This window comes from Pseudophryne corroboree, chromosome 3 (assembly GCF_028390025.1).
Source record: "Pseudophryne corroboree isolate aPseCor3 chromosome 3, aPseCor3.hap2, whole genome shotgun sequence".
NCBI classification, from domain to species: Eukaryota; Metazoa; Chordata; class Amphibia; order Anura; family Myobatrachidae; genus Pseudophryne; species Pseudophryne corroboree.
In genome coordinates, this window is record NC_086446.1 from 590,994,223 (window position 1) to 591,012,349 (window position 18,127).

Genomic DNA, 18,127 nt, shown 5'->3' on the forward strand with positions numbered 1-18,127 from the left:
GGTCTTAATGGGAGACAAAGGGAAATCCGAGACAGGGTGATAACAAGGGGCCCTCTGACTAAACAACCAGGCCAGGGGCTACAAGAAACTAAAAACTAGAATATGTGCGGAAAAACCGCCAGGGAAAAGGACAACCAAAATATCCACTTGTCCACTCTCCTACCCGGCACCGCCGAGTTCCGGAGAGGACTTGTGGAAGCGGAACCCTCCGCAAATGCTCCGAAACAGAATATAAAGAAAAAGCAGCTGAGCCGCAACATACGGCAGAGCCGTAACTCACGAACACCACACGATATTCTCTGGTGATCGTTGAGGACAACAGGGGACCAAACGACTTCTTGGGATGAGATGACAGCTCCAAGATACAGAACTTCTGAGGACAGGAATGACCGGATACAGCAGGACAGGAACAGACGTTCAGCAAACCAAGGCAGCATGCAGGAAGCTATTACCGGCGTCTGTGTGCAGCACTGGGCAGGTATTTAGCAGGGAGTCCTCCAATCAGCTGTTCAGAGCCTGATTGGTATTAATGCCGTGCAGCTGCCTTGCTGCACGGCCAGAAGACAAGTGTGTGTGCAATTAGACCCTGCAACGGGGAACGCGGTCCGCCCGTGGCGTCCCCGTTGCTAGGGTCCGTGCGGCTCAGCGCGCCCGGCGTCTAGCGTTGCTAGGAAGCCGGCGGCTGAACGCGCACGGCGTCCCTAGTTGCTAGGCGCCGGGCCGCGCGGACATTGCGGCCCCGGCGCCTAACACTCTCCTACAATTACCCAATACTTTATAATATACCCCTTATTTACTAAAATAGCGCTAAATTAAAATATGGTCAATGTGAAGCTATTTTTCCTTTCATAGGTCTTCCAGGAATATTGTTTTTTTATATTTTTCAAATCTACCATCTTTCCACCCTTACATACCATGTGCATATCTCCGCCTCACAAATCACTCGGACATTAGTAATCAGTGGTTACCTTTTGCACTGAATCATGAGGATTATATTATTTGTCTGTGTCTCAGTGATGGCAGCAGAGTGGTTTTACCTTACAGAAGGTGCTCCTGGGGATAGACAAATGCGTGGAGTAGCCAGCTAGCTTCCGCGCGTCTGTGGCAAACTGCCAGGACTCTGTTTCTAGAGATATTACTGTATAAGATATATTGAATATGCATCATTTTATGAACATTATCATATATTGGTTTGGCACCAACATATTTCATTCAACTCATTATATTAAAGAAAAGAATAACATACAAAATATATCCATCTAGTATCCACTGAGAGTTTAAAATCCAATCCATTTGTTTATTATTTTACATTATTTTTAATCTTTAGTTATCCAAGAGAGAAAGGACGTAAGTTTCATTTTGAATCTAGATAATTTATTGCCATAATTTGTCTTTATAGTTATTATCTTGTTACTCTGTTTACTAAAATGCTGCAAACAAATGTAGTACACTCAAACATCATTAGTTACAGTACAATAGACTGTTCCCATTTTATAGCATTAGAAAATATTGTTGTTTATCTTTTTTTGCTTTGTGCTTTTCATGTCTCTTTCATCTGTTACGCATTGAATATTATGGGTTTTACGTTCTGTTATATCACCATTGTGATCTTCCTATTTCTTTCTTTTCTTTTATTGCTTTAGTGTTGGCGCATAACAAGTCAAGTTTATATTTTCAGTATCATAATCCTGAGAATGATTGTAATAATTGTAAACTTTTGTCAAGTGTTATGATTATGATTGTTACTTTAGACCATGAAATGATTAACTAAAAAAGATAATACATAAAAAAGAATTAGCAACTATTTGTGTAGCAATCTACAGGACATTCAGACAGCATGCATTTATCTTATGGTAGCCAATGTTCTGAGTATCAAGGCTAAAAAGCTTTGAATGACTGAAACTACGCCAAAAAGGGCATTAATAAAGGTTAATTTAGTTTTAGGTGGATTGAGCTGTACTGTAGCTTGGATAATACAGGCTGTATCTGGAGCAGGCTGGAACCCATAATACTTTGATGCAGTGAACAGAGCTCTGGGAACAGGAAAGTGAACTCAAGAGTCTGTACCCAAAGGACAGAGCAGAGCTAATAATAATGTTCTTGCAGCTTGCTGTTAAACTGAGCATGTCCTCTTTAATATACAACATAAGGATGGGTGGCCCATGGACGATTCCATCTTGAACCACTTTTCTTATCATAAGGCTGTATTCTTGTGGGGCATTGGTAAAGTCAATCCTTTACCAGCTAATGTGTCATTCTTATCATGCATGTGACTGACTGGCAGTGTATAATAAATTATTAAGAAACAATAATAATTACATAATACTGTTTTTTGGAGGCATTGTTGACAGTTGTTTTTACATAGGTAAACATCTGTATTGGTTATTGTTGTAATACATTACTAGTGTGCAACATATTTTAACCAGAAATAATGTTGTGCCTCACAAAGGCCAATAAGTTAACAATCAGAATTACAGATGTGGCCACATACATCTAGCCTCCTGGCACATTGAACAGTCCTTCTACTCATGCCATGCTGTGGCATGACTTGGTAGCACCAATCGTCAATTTTGTGTGACTTTTTCCATTAAAATGCGTATTAATCGCACAATGATGCCTATATTTTGTTTGTAGCCATGGATGTATTTGTATACAAAATGTAGCATTTCGTATGCAGATACAGCCACAGACGCACACAGAATATAGGCATTCCGCATATAATTTTAATCAGCATAGTCTGTTTGTGCAACGCATTTCCTGTAAAAAAAAAAAACCACCTGATTCTAATAGAGTTGTAGCAATCACTGTGTGGCATACTGTATTGAGGCAAGATGTATGAGGACACATCTCTATCAAGCATATTTACAGATGTAGCTATGCTAGTTGTGGATGCGGCTAGTCGTGTGTGTGAATACTAGTCACAGCCTGTCGTACCATGGGCTGAATGAGCGTGGTTATATCTGTAATATTATTCAGTAATATGAACAAGAGAAATTATTCACAACTATCTTCAGAAATGCTTGCAAGCTTGTAGATCATGGATAAGCAGAAAATCTCTGTGCCTGTGGACTAGATTTAGGAGAAAAAAACATAGTATTAATACTCATATTCAAACACTGGTGGCTGGTGCATCTCATAAATGTACTATAGGAGTGTGTTACACAATTAGGAATGAAAGGGGAGAGAGAGAGGGGGGGGGGGGGGGGTCATATGTCCAGCAGCTCAGCCTCCTTATATTTGTTAGCAGTAAGATAGGTTGATAGGTTGATTTGGAGTTTGCAGCTCTGCATTGCAACTATTCATTTTCTTGGCTTCTCTTTCAACCCTTGTCAGGAATCCTTAGTTATTAACATAGTATTCTTTTGTGTCCTTTCCTCTTTTCAATTGCTGCAAAACAGTCTTCTGATTCTCACAAGCTCATGCCTCAAATTTAATCTTCTTCATCAATCAATTAATTAATTAATCAATCAATCAATCAAGTTATCAATCAATCAATCCTCTGCCTGCCTTACAATACATACAAATGGAACATATAAATGGAATATTAGATACAGTAGTGCAACTCTGATCAATGGGTAAGGACAAAAGCCAGGTACACACTAAACAATGTATAGGATGATATATTGTTCTGACGCAGATCGGAGCAATATATTGCATGCATCGTATAGTATGCTCACTGGATGAGGTGCTAATTTGCCATTGTGCTTACAAAGATGCACCATCAGTTACACGATCTCCATCTTTCTGTACAGCCACTGGGCCTCTTCTTGACTAATGAAAACATTCTTTCTATGGAGTTATATGATGTAACTGCCAGCCTCTCTGCCACTACTGCGCTGCAAGATTTCATAGATTTGCTATATTCTTTTAAACTGTCATGTGTCACTAATCTGTTTAGTTTAGACAGCCAGTCTTTGGCCAATATTAGTGCCCAATATTGTGAGCTCTGAGGTGGTCAAAATTGCTGGAAACTACTGGAAATTAATGTTATTGAGGTGTATAATACTGGAGGATCAACAACAGATCCAAGTTACATTTTTAGCTGCTTTTATAATAAAATAAAAAAATTTAGATGCAAAGGGTCTGGAGGGTGGTTTTTTCTAATCCAAAACACAATGATGAATTACAGCCAAAACACTACTCATAGCACTCGCATCTTTTTACACTGCAGATAGAAAGGTTAGTAACCATGAGCAGGATATGAGACAGGTACCATCAGCCATATGTTTTTCGATGAAGAGGAGTAGCTAAGCATGTAAAGTTATAAGACTACTGCAAAAAGGCCTGTGGGATGTGTTATGCATTACAAAAGCTGCATGAAAGATCCAATTTAAATATTGTATTGTAATAAGCTGTTACTACTGAGGAAAGTATAACAAATGAGACTTGGCAAAGGAAAGAATATGCAGGAACATATAAATGGAATATTAGATACAGTGGTGGAACTCCGATCAACAAAAGCCAGATACACACTAAGCAATATATCGGACAATATAGCCTTTTGGCACATGGGGTAATTCAGACCTGATCGCCGCTGTGTGTTTTTGCACAGTGTGCGATCAGATCTGAACTGCACATGCGTATGGACTGCAATGCACAGGCATGATGGACTGCAGCAATAGGGATCACCTGTCAGGGTCGGGATTGTGTGAAGAATCCAATCGCATGGGCATTCACAAGGAGACTGACAGGAAGAGGGCATTTGTGGGTGTCAACTGACCATTTTCAGGGAGTGTCCGGAAAAACACAGGCGTGTTCAAGCATTTGAAGGGAGGGTGTCTGACGTCAAATCCGGCCCAGATCAGCAGGAAACAATAGCAGCTGAGTAAGTTCCTGGGCTGTGCAGAGACTGCACAAAATAAGTTTGTGCAGCTCTGCTACACATACGATCGTACACTTGCACAGAAATTTAATCCTCCTCCTGTAGGGGGCGACTAACTGATCGCAGGGCAGCAAAAAACGCAGCCCAGCGATCAGGTCTGAATTACCCCCTGCAGTAATACATCGCATGCATTGTATAGTAGACCCACTGGATGAGGCACTAATCTGATATTATGCTTACAAAGATTCACCATCAGTCACAAGATCTGAGACTGCGCCAGCGCTATGGAGGCACAGAATCTTCATCTTAACGTGGCTGCCACTGCCACTGTCAGTGTAATTGCATCTTTAGATGCAGTCCCTGTTCATGACACCCCGCATGTGGCTTTTTAACCCCACCTCCAGTTACCACCCAGTAATGCCCATTGAAATTGCATATATCTGCATGCAATTTTGATCTGCATCTTTGGGGGGTCATTCCGAGTTGATCGCACGTAGCAACTTTTTGCTGCCCGTGCAATCAACTTGACGCCGCCTATGGGGGAGCGTATTTTAGCATAGCAGGGCTGGTTAGCTTGTGATTGACGATTGATGTCAGACATCCGCCCTCCAAACACCTGGATCCGCTTGTGTTCGGCTCACCACGCCTTGAAAACGGTCAGTTGACGCCCCGGTACGTCTCCCGTCTGTCAGTCTTCATGCGATCGCCACTGTGATCACTTTCTGCGCTGGCGGCATGCGTGCGCATTGCGGGCGCTGCGCAGACGCAGTCCCAACCCATTTGCACCACAGCGAAGAACCGCTGCGTGTGAATGGGTCAGTATGACCCCCTTTGTGCGGTAACCGTAGAGAACCAGTGCGGCTCGGATGTATGCTCAAACTAAAAAATTGGGCCTAAATCAGACCTGATCGTGCAGGGGTGGCAGATATAACATGTGCAGAGAGAGTTAGATTTGGGTGGGGTGTGTTCAAAGTGAAATCTAAATTGCAGTGTAAAAATAGTATTGACCCTGCACAGAAACAAAATAACCCACCCAAATCTAACTCTCTCTGCAAATGTTATACAGTATCTGCCACACCTGCAGTGCACATGGTGGGTCATTCCGAGTTGATAGCTCGCTGGCAACTTTTTGCAGCGCTGCGATCAGATAGTCGCCGCCTATGGAGGAGGGTATTTTAGCTTTGCAAGTGTGCGAACGTTGTTGCAGCCGATGGCACAAAAAAAGTTTTTTGCAGTTTCTGAGTAGCTCTGTACTTACTCAGCCGCTGCGATCACTTCAGTCTTTTTGGTCCCGGAATTGACGTCAGACACCCGCCCTGCAAATGCTTGGACACGCCTGCGTTTTTGCAAACACACCCAGAAATAGTGATGTGCACCGGACATTTTTCGGGTTTTGTGTTTTGGTTTTGGATTCGGTTCCGCGGCCGTGTTTTGGATTCGGACGCGTTTTGGCAAAACCTCACCGAAAATTTTTTGTCGGATTCGGGTGTGTTTTGGATTCGGGTGCTTTTTACAAAAAACCCTAAAAAACAGTTTAAATCATAGAATTTGGGGGTCATTTTGATCCCATAGTTTTATTAACCTCAATAACCATAATTTCCACTCATTTCCAGTCTATTCTGAACACCTCACAATATTATTTTTAGTCCTAAAATTTGCACCAAGGTCGCTGGATGGCTAAGCTAAGCGACACAAGTGGCCGACACAAACACCTGGCCCATCTAGGAGTGGCACTGCAGTGTCAGGCAGGATGGCACTTCAAAAAAATTGTCCCCAAACAGCACATGATGCAAAGAAAAAAAGAGGTGCACCAAGGTCGCTGTGTGACTAAGCTAAGCGACACAAGTGGCCGACACAAACACCTGGCCCATCTAGGAGTGGCACTGCAGTGTCAGGCAGGATGGCACTTCAAAAAAATAGTCCCCAAACAGCACATGATGCAAAGAAAAAAAGAGGCGCACCAAGGTAGCTGTGTGACTAAGCTAAGCGACACAAGTGGCCGACACAAACACCTGGCCCATCTAGGAGTGGCACTGCAGTGTCAGGCAGGATGGCACTTCAAAAAAATAGTCCCCAAACAGCACATGATGCAAAGAAAAAAAGAGGCGCACCAAGGTCGCTGTGTGACTAAGCTAAGCGACACAAGTGGCCGACACAAACACCTGGCCCATCTAGGAGTGGCACTGCAGTGTCAGGCAGGATGGCACTTCAAAAAAATAGTCCCCAAACAGCACATGATGCAAAGAAAAAAAGAGGCGCACCAAGGTCGCTGTGTGACTAAGCTAAGCGACACAAGTGGCCGACACAAACACCTGGCCCATCTAGGAGTGGCACTGCAGTGTCAGGCAGGATGGCACTTCAAAAAAATAGTCCCCAAACAGCACATGATGCAAAGAAAAAAAGAGGCGCACCAAGGTCGCTGTGTGACTAAGCTAAGCGACACAAGTGGCCGACACAAACACCTGGCCCATCTAGGAGTGGCACTGCAGTGTCAGGCAGGATGGCACTTCAAAAAAATAGTCCCCAAACAGCACATGATGCAAAGAAAAAAGAGGCGCACCAAGGTCGCTGTGTGACTAAGCTAAGCGACACAGGTGGCCGACACAAACACCTGGCCCATCTAGGAGTGGCACTGCAGTGTCAGGCAGGATGGCACTTCAAAAAAATAGTCCCCAAACAGCACATGATGCAAAGAAAAAAAGAGGCGCACCACAGGTATAGAATGTAGATGGATAGTATACTTAATGACGACATAGAGGTAGGTACAGCAGTGGCCTTCCGTACTGCTATATATAGTATACTGGTGGTCACTGTGTCAGCAAACTGCAAAACTAAAATGCACCACAGGTATAGAATGTAGATGGATAGTATACTTAATGACGACACAGAGGTAGGTACAGCAGTGGCCTTCCGTACTGCTATATATAGTATACTGGTGATCACTGTGTCAGCAAACTGCAAAACTAAAATGCACCACAGGTATAGAATGTAGATGGATAGTATACTTAATGACGACACAGAGGTAGGTACAGCAGTGGCCTTCCGTACTGCTATATATAGTATACTGGTGGTCACTGTGTCAGCAAACTGCAAAACTAAAATGCACCACAGGTATAGAATGTAGATGGATAGTATACTTAATGACGACACAGAGGTAGGTACAGCAGTGGCCTTCCGTACCATACTGCTATTATATATAGTATACTGGTGGTCACTGTGTCAGCAAACTGCAAAACTAAAATGCACCACAGGTATAGAATGTAGATGGATAGTATACTTAATGACGACACAGAGGTAGGTACAGCAGTGGCCTTCCGTACTGCTATATATAGTATACTGGTGGTCACTGTGTCAGCAAACTGCAAAACTAAAATGCACCACAGGTATAGAATGTAGATGGATAGTTTACTTAATGACGACACAGAGGTAGGTACAGCAGTGGCCTTCCGTACCGTACTGCTATTATATATAGTATACTGGTGGTCACTGTGTCAGCAAACTGCAAAACTAAAATGCACCACAGGTATAGAATGTAGATGGATAGCATACTTAATAACAACACAGAGGTAGGTACAGCAGTGGCCTACTGTACCGTAATGCTATATATTATATACTGGTGGTCACTGGTCAGCAAAACTCTGCACTGTACTCCTCCTATATAATATTATACTGGTGGTCCCCAGTCCCCACAATAAAGCAGCACACTGAGCACAGATATGGAGTGTTTTTCAGGCAGACAACGTATACTGGTGGACAATGTCAGCAAAACTCTGCACTGTACTCCTGCTATATAATACAGCTGCTCCCCAGTCCCCACAATTAAGCAGTGTGAGCACAGATATATGCAGCACACTGAACACAGATATGGAGCGTTTTTTTCAGGCAGAGAATGGATAACTGGTGGTCACTGATCAGCAAAACTCTGCACTGTACTCCTCCTATATTATACACCTGCTCCCCAGCCATCCCCACAATTAAGCAATAGTGCACAGCACAATGAAGTTCAACAATAACGGAGAGGACGCCAGCCACGTCCTCTCCCTAACATTTCCAATGCACGAGTGAAAATGGCGGCGACGCGCGGCTGCTTATATAGAATCCGAATCTCGCGAGAATCCGACAGCGGGATGATGACGTTCGGGCGCGCTCAGGTTTCCCGAGCCATACGGGAGAATCCGAGTATGGCTCGGACCCGTGTAAAAAGGGTGAAGTTCGGGGGGTATCTCTCCTGTGGTGGCTGCACAGTGCTCACCTACTAGAGGGTCGCAGATTCAGCATTCAGGACTGGGTCCTGGTGACCACGGACGCAAGCCTCCGAGGCTGGGGAGCACTCACACTGGGAAGAAATTTCCAAGGTCTCTGGTCAAATCTAGAGACTTGTCTCCACATCAACGTCCTGGAGTTGAGGGCCATATACAACGCCCTGCGTCAAGCGGAGGAGTTGCTTCGGGAAAAAACGGTTCTGATTCAGTCAGACAATGTCACGGCAGTGGCTCATGTAAACCGCCAAGACGGAATGCGAAGCAAAGTGGCCATGGCAGAAGCGACCAGGATTCTACGCTGGGCGGAAGGCCATGTAAGCGCACTATCAGCAGTGTTCATCCCGGGGGTGGACAACTGGGAGGCGGATTTCCTCAGCAGGCACGACCTGCATCCGGGAGAGTGGGGACTTCATCAAGAAGTCTTCGCACAGATCACGAGTCGGTGGGGGCTGCCTCAAATAGACATGATGGCGTCCCGTCTCAACAAAAAGCTAAAGCAATATTGCGCCAGGTCAAGGGACCCTCAGGCGGTAACGGTAGATGCTCTGGTGACACCTTGGGTGTTCAGATCGGTCTATGTGTTTCCTCCTCTTCCTCTAATACCCAAGGTGTTGAGAATAATAAGAATAAGCAGGGTCAGAACAATCCTCATTGTTCCAGATTGGCCACGGAGGACTTGGTATCCGGAGCTGCAAGAGTTGCTCACAGAAGATCCGTGGCCTCTTCCTCTAAGGCAGGACCTGCTGCAGCAGGGGCCCTGTCTGTTCCAAGACTTACCGCGGCATGACGGCATGGCGGTTGAACGCCGGATCCTAGCGGAAAAAGGTATTCCGGAGGAGGTCATTCCTACCCTGATCAAGGCTAGGAAAGACGTGACGTCGAAACATTATCACCGTATATGGCGAACATATGTTTCTTGGTGTGAGGCCAGAGCTGCTCCTATGGAGGAGTTCCAGTTGGGCCGTCTGCTTCACTTCCTTCAAACGGGAGTGAATTTGGGCCTAAAATTAGGGTCCATAAAGGTTCAAATTTCGGCCTTATCCGTTTTCTTTCAAAGAGAATTGGCTTCTCTTCCTGAAGTACAGACTTTTGTGAAGGGCGTGCTGCATATTCAGCCTCCCTTTGTAACTCCGGTGGCGCCTTGGGACCTAAACGTGGTATTAAGTTTTCTCAAGTCACCTTGGTTTGAACCACTCAAAACAGTGGAGTTGAAATACCTCACTTGGAAAGTGGTCATGTTGTTGGCCTTAGCTTCTGCAAGGCGGGTTTCGGAATTGGCGGCTTTATCATATAAAAGCCCATACCTGATTTTTCACGTGGATAGGGCAGTGTTGAGGACTCGTCCTCAATTTCTGCCCAAGGTGGTCTCATCTTTTCATATGAACCAACCTATTGTCGTGCGTGTGGCTACACGGGACTTGGAGGATTCCGAGTCCCTGGATGTGGTCAGGGCTTTGAAGATTTATGTGACCAGAACAGCTAGGATCAGGAAGACCAAAGCTCTGTTTGTTCTGTATGCGGCCAACAAGGTTGGCGCTCCTGCTTCAAAGCAGACTACTGCTCGCTGGATCTGTAACACGAATCAGCAGGCGCATTCTTCGGCAGGATTGCCATTGCCTAAATCGGTTAAGGCCCATTCCACTAGGAAGGTGGGCTCCTCTTGGGCAGCTGCCCGGGGGGTCTCGGCACTACAACTGTGCCGAGCTGCTACTTGGTCGGGGTCAAACACCTTTGCAAAGTTCTATAAGTTTGATACCCTGGCTGAGGAGGACCTCCTGTTTGCTCAATCGGTGCTGCAGAGTCATCCGCACTCTCCCACCCGTTTGGGAGCTTTGGTATAATCCCCATGGTCCTTACGGAGTCCCCAGCATCCTCTAGGACGTTAGAGAAAATAAGATTTTACTTACCAGTAAATCTATTTCTCGTAGTCCGTAGAGGATGCTGGGCGCCCGTCCCAAGTGCGCACTTCTTCTGCAAGACTTGTATATAGTTATTGCTTACATAAGGGTTATGTTATAGTTGATCGGGTTTGAACCGAGGCTATGTTATTGTTCATACTGTTAACTGGGTAGTTTATCACAAGTTATACGGTGTGATTGGTGTGGCTGGTATGAATCTTGCCCTTAGATTTACAAAAATCCTTTCCTTGTACTGTTCATCTCCTCTGGGCACAGTTTCTCTAACTGAGGTCTGGAGGAGGGACATAGAGGGAGGAGCCAGTGCACACCCAGAATCCAAAGCTTTCTTAAAGTGCCCTATCTCCTGCGGAGCCCGTCTATTCCCCATGGTCCTTACGGAGTCCCCAGCATCCTCTACGGACTACGTGAAATAGATTTACCGGTAAGTAAAATCTTATTTTCCTGCAACATGTTAAAAATGTTTCAGTTTCAATTTATTTTATTTATTTATACTGTATAATTAACATTTATCTCTTGAAATCCTTTATAAGCTAGTATCATTTTTCATATTCATGAGAATAAAGCAAGCTATGAAAGGATTGAAATAAGATGACTATAGTAGCATAGTGTAGTATAATAAGTAGCTTGAAATCAAGTATTTTGGTATTTCACACAAACCTTTTTCTCAAAATAGATTATATGGCAATGTATCAAGAAAATATCCTGAAATATATACTTTTCAACTCCATAGCAACCATAACGTATGGGTTAACTCCTCAGTCAACTGAGTGCAGACAGGAAATAGAAACTCCAAGAAGCATTATAATGTGACTACTCCTTCACTTTGGTGTCTTTTAATTTCTCTCAGCTATGTGAGGCACGTGTGTAGCATTAGTGCTTATCATTACCAGGTAAATAGATTACTTATCCCTGTGATTACAAAAGCACATCTAGGAGCGCAAACAGGGATAGGTGTGGCTACCTGGGGATACTAGGTGCTACTTCCAAGTAAGAAAACACAGGGTTGGAAACTGAGGGGTGCCAGGAGGTCACCAGGGTCTATTTAATACAATTTCTGGGTTGCACTCTATGCTGACCAGTGAAGAAGCTGTACACATTGTTTGGAACTGCAGTTTCAAGGTGAATTTCTACAGAAAGGATTTAGAAGCAATCCTTAAAAGGCCAAATTACCTATTCAAATTAAACCCCATGACTACTTTTTTGGAAGCAGTGTAGGTACTGAAGGTATTAAACATTTCCTTCTCAGTACACTTTCAGAGCCCCCATGACTACTTTTTTGGAAGCAGTGTAGGTACTGAAGGTATTAAACATTTTCTTCTCAGTACACTTTCAGAGCCTATTGAATAGTAGAAAACCAGTAGGTCTCCTCATCATGTTTGTCGAGCATGGGGTAAACCTTTAGTTGATGATTTTAAAGGAGCGTACTGGGTATTTGTATGCCACAAACAAGAAGGAACCTCAGAACAGCCTCAATTTCCTAAGTGTTGATATTAAGGCAGGATAGGTTTATCACAAAAGAGAACCTACAGTATATAATATACATGTTCAGAAAAAACTCAGATCACATGTAAGTACAATATGTACATAAATGACTTACATGCCTGGCCTCTTTGTGTCAGTGGATCCCAGAGTCCTCTTAATGATTCATCGAGATCAGGAAAGTGCCACAGTCAATCAACCCTGATATTTTGAATGTTCTATTTATGAGTATAAAAAAACCCCATAAAGATAAAAGATACCCCCAACCTTAGTTCTCTCCAGGTTCACTATTTGAGGGCTATCAAAGAGTAAACAAATTGTTTGTAATACAGTGGGTTATTAATGTTCTCATTAGTAATAATAGAAAGAATGGAAACAGAGGGACTGGTGTCAGTTTGATCCTACGAGAACTTTTCAGTACTCAACAATTAATATATATGGAATTATATAACCAGATGGAATGGTTAAAAATCATACATTTTAATAAAAAAAAATTGTAGAAAAATATATTAAATAATTCTTACGCAATTTCATATACAGACAAATGGCAATAAAAATCCTTGTTCCTCTAAACAACAATCAATAGTTCATATTAGGACAAAAATATATATGTATGTGCCTGTTCCTATTGTAACTTCCAGTGAGTTACCCATGTGTCATTTAAAAATATACCACTCCTTCAAAGTTCTTTGATTGTCCAGCAATGTATAGTTGGTCCTATTAGTGGAAAAATATCATGCCCATGATTTGATCACCTGTAAACAGTGGTTTGTCCTGCCAGGATTGACCCGGTGCTGGAAGACAAGCTCAGCAATGGAGTCTAGTTTTGAAGTAAGGGGTCCAGGAGTTTGGTTCAGACTTCTTAGTTCAGTGCTGTAAGTCCCATGTGATGAGAGCAAATAGGGAATCTCTGTACTTCTGCTGCATTTCGTTGTTTTCCCACAGCCTTTTCAAAGGAAGAAAAAGTTGTGGGAAAACAGCAAAATATGTTTTGCATGCTTATTCTTAAAGTGCAATTTGGAGGATAAGAAGGTCACTCCAGTTGAGTTGGCTCTCAATTTAGATATATTTTTCGTATATGCTATTATCATGTAGCACAACAATAAGCAATTATATGATCCAGATTCCAGAGTAGGTGCTATTATCGTGTAGTGTTAAGGACCCCCAGTATCAGAGAAGCCTTGCCGAGGCCTGGTGGCTTAATCATATCTTTGCAAATATATGCAAGTAAGATCTGTTGACTAATGATGCTTTGGGGGCTGCAGGAGAAGCTGCAGGAAGAAAGGAAGAGGGCGCTTCCAATTACTCAATCAGCCATTTGTGGGGAGGGGGTGTTTCCAAGGGGGTCAGAAGCAAGTTATGATTTTTTTCTTAAACTAATGATTTCAGGATGAATTAGACTTGCTCTGAAGCTGTGAGAAAAAAGCTGCGTTAATTTCTATACAAATTAATTTGGCTCATTTTCTCACAGTTAATTAAATAGAAAACCCGTGCCTGCAATTGAATATGTCCCTATTCATAGCAATTAGCCTTGTATCAAATTCCCATTGCCCTATAGATTGTAAGCTTGTGTGCAGGGTCATCTTACCTCTCTGTCTGTCTGTTAACACCCAGTATTGTTTTATCATTGTATTCCCATTGTAAAGTACAACATGCTATAAATAAAACATAAAAATACTTGTGCTACTCTAATCTGCAGCATACATGTGGCTATCAGGGCATGCTAGTAATTAGGGAACCACAAGTGCCGACATGCACTGGTTTCCAGAGCCCACTGGGACCTGTTGTGCGCCAAGATGATATCATGTAAGGGAAAAAAACACCTCACACACACTGATAAAAAAACAAACATCAAGGAGATGCTCCATCCAAAATTACTCACACAAGATGGATCAAGGGCAGTGGCATCACAAGGCGGGTGTGGTGGGTGCAGTCCACACTTGGGTGTGACACCAACATGTCAGCTCCTCCACACTGACAGGAGCCAGGTGCTGCAGTGTGAAAGTCTCCTACAGCACCCGGCTCCTGTCATAGAAAAGGAGCCGACAGCGCAAGAAGACTATCTCCGGGGGCATGCCCAGCATCTCCGGAGATGCTGGGCATGCCCCCGGAGTGACGATTTTCTTGATCCCCACGGGGCCATGCCCCCTTTATATAAGGCAACGACCCCTTTTTTCCGTGAGCCGGGTGTGAGGGATGCGCACCGGGTGTCACTAACAACCGGTGACGCCTCTGATCAAGGGTATCATAATGGATGCCAGAAGTAAAAAGAGCACAGTCTACAAGGGTTGTAGTAATCAGCTGGGTATAATCAAGCAGGGATCAAGCTTCAGCAGACAAATTGTTCAAAGCAGCAGAATGGTCATCTCTTCATACGTTTACCAGGCATTGTCTTCTAGATGTGACATATTCTGGTAAAGCTCAGTTTGAAGGGAATCCTTTCAAATTTGTATGCAATAAAAATAAACCTTTGTTTGAGTTTCTTTCCAATATTAGTGTTGATTTCAGTTAACGCACTTTCTTATTTTATATACGGGTTGGGTATGTCCGATATGTTATGGCAGCCATGGAGTAAAAAAAGTAATTGAAAAATAGCACTGAATTTAATTCCTGAAATATTCCAAAGTGGAGAGATGTTCCCATCATGTGTGTCTGTTTATGGGTTTTTGACAATTTGGGAAAATTCTCAAAGGCAGTAAAGGGAAGGAGTAGACACATTATACAGTATACCTTCTGAGAGTGTTTCTTTTTCTCTATGTCTACTCAGCTGAATAAGGAGTTAAACCAGGTGGTAGTCAAACTGTGTGCCTAGGCACCCTGGGATGCCTCAGGGTTCTTATTTATTTATTTATGTATGTATAGTATGTATGAATTTATTTATTTATTTATTTATGTATTTATTTATTTATTAGCAGTTATTTATTTAGCACACACATATTCCGCAGTGCTTTACAAAGATTATTTGGCCAATCACATCAGTCTCTGCCCCAGCTTACAATTTATATTCCCTACCACATGTACTATACATGCATACACATTCACACTAGGGTTAATTTTTGTTGGCAACCTATTAACCTACCAGTATATTTTTGGATTGTGGGAGGAACCCGGAGGAACCGGAGGAAACCCACGCAAGCACAGGGAGAATATACAAACTCCAAACAGTTAGGGCCATGGTGGGAATTGATGCTATAACCTCAGTGCTGTGATGTAGTAATGCTAACCATTACACCGTCTGTGCTACCCCATTTGCAGTGGTGCACTAGGTTGGTGGTCCAGACCCAATTCAAATCATTTATGGGCAATGTAATAGACAAAACCAGTGCTAGTGGCTTCCAATTATAAAATATATGGACAAACAGAAGCAGATCCTGTCCCTCACCACATAACTGAACCTAAGGATGACATATTACCACAATTTATGTAATTTCATATTTTTTTCTGAATTTCTCAATAAAAAATTTTGGGCATGGGGTGTCGTAAAAAAAATTCTGAAACTCTATGGTGATGTGACTCAAAAAGTTTGGGAACCATTGAGTTAAACATTAATTATGTAATAATTCTTCCGTATCTTTGTTAATTATTACTACACAGTCTGTACATTATTACATGGGGTGTAGTTTAAATCAAATCCTCAAACAACATATTGGGGCACCAGCAGGGCTTAAAGAGGTCCTGGAGAGGTTATGGAACTCATATACTTGGCCGTCTAACCCCCCCCCCCCCCCCTTCCCCATTAGGTGGAGCCAGGGCCAGTGCTAGCGTTTTTGGCATCCCTGCAAACAATAAATTTGTGCCCTATTTCCTATACCTTATAAAGGGTTGAGGGTCTCACAGGAAGGGGTGTGGTCACACAATAGTACCCCCAATTCAAATTATGCCACACAGTAGTACAATCTTATTCACTTTACACCGCACGTAGTGCCCCTGATTCATATTACATCCCATATTTTAACATTACATCACTTTGTAGTGCCCCTTATTCACATTACACAACACAGTGGTACCCCTTACACACGTTATGCCACACATTAGTGCCCCCTTATAAACAATGCCCAACGTAGTAGTGCCATTCATACACATAATGCCTACAATAGTACCTCCCTCCTCTTACATATAATTACCACAGTAGTGCCATTTATACACATAATGCCCACAGAAGTGCCACTCTGTCACTCCAGTAGCTCACCATCTGTGTCCCTCCAGCAGCTTCCCTGCCTATGTGTCCCTCCAGCCCCCTCTCATTTTTTCTTCAGCATGCGCAGAGCATGCTCCTCTTCGTGGCTTTTCTTCACTTCAGCGGCAGTGACGGCATTACATCACATAAGCCGTGCTGCTGGGATCTGAAGTGCAGACAAATGCTGTCCAACAGACACAGCATATGTAAGCACAAGTAGGGGCAGGCCTCAAAGGAGAACCATGGAGCCACCAAGACCTGAGGAAGGGGGTGGTGGCTGCAGCTCATCAGTGACACCAACATCGTCTACATCATCTATTGACGTGGGGTGGGCTATTCTGTTGGAGCTACTGTGCAGGGCCTTGGAGGAGGCGGAACTAGTCCCAACTAACATCACAGGTGGTGGAACTCAGTTATACACCGCCCGACCCCCACTTTAACCACCGGACACCAGAATTTTTTAACTTCTACCTGTCCTATTCTATAGCAATTGTTTTCTTAACTTCTTACTTCTTCACCTACATTGGACAGTGGAAAACGCCAATGCACATAGAAGTTATAAAAGCTTGTTACTATTGATACATTTAGAGACATTATGCTGCGTGCTACTACTGATACACTTAAAGACATTAAGGCACTTTTTATACAGTAAGCTGCATTTAGTCACTGCAGGCCAAAATTAAACAAAAAATTAAAAATGAAGGTGCGCAGCCATCAGCCTAAAAAAAAAAATATGCATTTCTGTTATGACTGTAATTAAATATAATGGGGTAGATGTATTAACATGGCGAAGGCATAAGGAAGTGATAAACCAGTGTTAAGTGCAAGGTGATAATGCACCAGCCAGTCAGCTCTTAACTGTTAATTTACATATGGGAGCTGATTGGCTGGTGTGTTTATCACCTTGCACTTATCACTGGTTTATCACTTCCTTATGCCTTCTCCAGGTTAATACATCTGCCCCAATATTTGTTATTTATTGAATGACAACATGCACATGCTTCCTACACTGGATTAATTTTTTTCTTCATAAATTATGTAAAAACAGCAGTTTCTGCATCATTTTGTGAATTGTTGCTAGAAATCTCCCACAGAAGGCTAAGCATCGCTGCAGACCACAGTCCCCATTATTCTAAATGGGGACTATGATCTGATCCCTATGTACCAAACTCTGAAAACTCTAGCTTTTTGAATTTGGCCCCACTGGTTTACACCATCTTCAGATGGCATACATTGCTTTATGCCTATGGAGGGATATTTGCAGTAGTGGGATCTTACGATCCCTCTCCCGAAGTTTCCATTTGGCTCCAGAAAGTGACATTGTGGGCAGGTACAGTGCTAGCTTCCCCCACCAGAGAAGTCTTTCACAAATGTGAAAGCTTCCTCTGATGCACATGAGATCTAACTCTGGTCCTCACAAATTTTCTTTAGTACTTAGAAAGGGAAATTTTGTTTAAAATGAAAACGC

The 18,127-nt window shown here is 43.0% G+C and overlaps 1 long non-coding RNA gene across 1 annotated transcript in view; it reads right to left on the reverse strand.

Annotated features, from left to right (window-relative positions):
• Positions 1 to 1,393: 1,393 nt before the first annotated feature.
• Positions 1,394 to 18,127, reverse strand: part of LOC135058054 (uncharacterized) — a 47,956-nt gene continuing 31,222 nt past the window's right edge. The window contains exon 4 of the long non-coding RNA XR_010244566.1: positions 1,394 to 3,069. This is a non-coding gene — a long non-coding RNA (uncharacterized LOC135058054). The remainder of the gene's footprint in view (positions 3,070 to 18,127) is intronic.